Source organism: Hipposideros armiger, unplaced genomic scaffold (assembly GCF_001890085.2).
Source record: "Hipposideros armiger isolate ML-2016 unplaced genomic scaffold, ASM189008v1 scaffold_22, whole genome shotgun sequence".
Lineage (NCBI taxonomy): Eukaryota > Metazoa > Chordata > Mammalia > Chiroptera > Hipposideridae > Hipposideros > Hipposideros armiger.
In genome coordinates, this window is record NW_017731372.1 from 5679983 (window position 1) to 5682065 (window position 2083).

Consider the following 2083-nt stretch of genomic DNA (forward strand, 5'->3'; position numbering starts at 1 on the left):
ATCAATGGCATCTAATCCTAACAAAGTGAGACATCCACAGCTAAAAATGTCTTTATAATGGGGGTAGGGAGAGAGGGGGAAAAAGCAGGGGTAATTTTTTTCCCAATATGTTTGTCATTATTATAGGTTATATATACAGAAGGAAAGTTAATTAAGCTTTAAAAAAAATCCATCACACATCAATGGCTGCATTTTAATGAGTACAAAAAGTTGAGGTGTTTACTACCAATTAAAGTGGTTTTTAAATAAGCATTAATTAACACAGAAATTCAGAAGAAAGTTATACCTTGTCAAAGAAAGGCCAGTGCAGGCTATGCCCACTTCTGCTCCCATTCATATTCAGATAGTAATTACCTCCAACCCTATATTTTCCATAATAATGAGGAGATGCTGTCATGTCTATCAAACAACAACACACACACAAAAGTGGTGGAATTAGAAATTCTCAACCTGAGGTAAACTTTTCAAATTTTTTCCTTCTGGGTTTTTCCCTCATCCAGGTCAGAGTTATTCAAAGAGGAGGTTAGCCTGATTTAATGGTGAGTTGCTCTCTTTTTTCCCCTTTTGTAGGGAGTACTGCTGGGAAGCACTCATTGGTCAGAGAGGTGTTATTCAAATCCACACCAGCAAATCAGAACTGCCCAACCGTGATTTAAGGTGATCCGCAGTTCTGCCTTTGTTTCTTAATAATCATGTTAATTTGCATAATCCTACTTCCTCTACCCTACTTTCTTTTAGAAAAGGATTGTCTAGCCAGTGTAAGGTGGTAAGGAAGAGAAAGACATAAAATCTTGAAAACGCATAACCTAACTAGCACACAGTCTGATGGATGGTGTCATCCTTGAGTGAAAAATGACGGGGGAATGTAATGGCGTTTGGGGAAACATCTAGAAAGGCACGGTGGGCGTGGTCGCAGGAAAGGGGTTCTCAAGCACCTCAAGGCAGTAAGTTCCAGGGATGAACCCTCAGCCTTGCAATTCAAATGTTCTTAATGATGCCCTTATTCTAACCAAATTAACATAAAATTGGCCAATAAATCATAATGTATCATGGAGCTCCCCTTCTAGAGCTTGGAATTCTCGTGCTCCCTATCCAGGTGATTCCCTTTCGAATACCAACGTGTTTAGGAAAGGGAGCTGGGTTATTAATCATAAGCCTCCCTGGTGAACTCAAAATCAGAACAGGGAAGCAGAATGGTGTGGGAGGGTCCTGCCCAATGCCATTCCCCCTCAGGTACCACAGGGAACCCTTTCCTGTGGTCAGAGCACTCTGACCCCTTACACGGGGCTACAAACATGCTGGCTTTTGTCTCTCTGGGCTCCAATTTTCAGTGCATGTTCGTCCCCCATTCCCTGACATCTTTCACTTTATCTAACTGTAAAGTTCCTCCTGTTGTAATTTAATTAGTTAAATTCTCGCCACAGGAGAAGCTCTTCACAGTCACACTCTTTAATGATCCAAGGATAGAACACCAAACAAGAAAGATCAATTCCAGCAGTCTGCACTGGACGTGTTTTAAGGCAAGTTGGCTAAGTCGGCATGGAGTCGATTCTTGAAGCTGAAGGGCGGGAGGAGGAAGTGGACTAGACTTCATCCTCTCCCAGAGCGGGGTGCTTTCTCCTGAACATACAGAAAGGTGGCAGGATGCTTCCGGACGTTCATACAACAAAGGGGGAGAGAATCTACCCTCTTCTTAGCCTGAGATTAAGCCTTGCATTATGCATGAATAAAGAGATGGATGAAGCGATGGTTTGATTCTGTGGCCTTTTCGTTGCTCGAGTGCATTTTCAGTGTCTGCTCGGGAGGCTACGGTAGCTTCAGAATTTCTATTCAAGACAGGTTTAGGGAGCAATCCAGTCGGAAGGGGCTTAGAGAACTTGTCTGGAAGCCACATTTGCAAAGCAAACATGTCACCTTTATCTATATCAACTGTATCTTGGGGTGGCCTGGGGGTACTGATGAAAACTGGGGGAGGAAGTAAAGACTCTGCCACTTGCTGTGGGATTACTGAGGGGGGGAACCCAGGTCTAATGTATCTTTAAATCATGGACAATGCCTAGCAGAGTGAGTAGGACACGTGTTC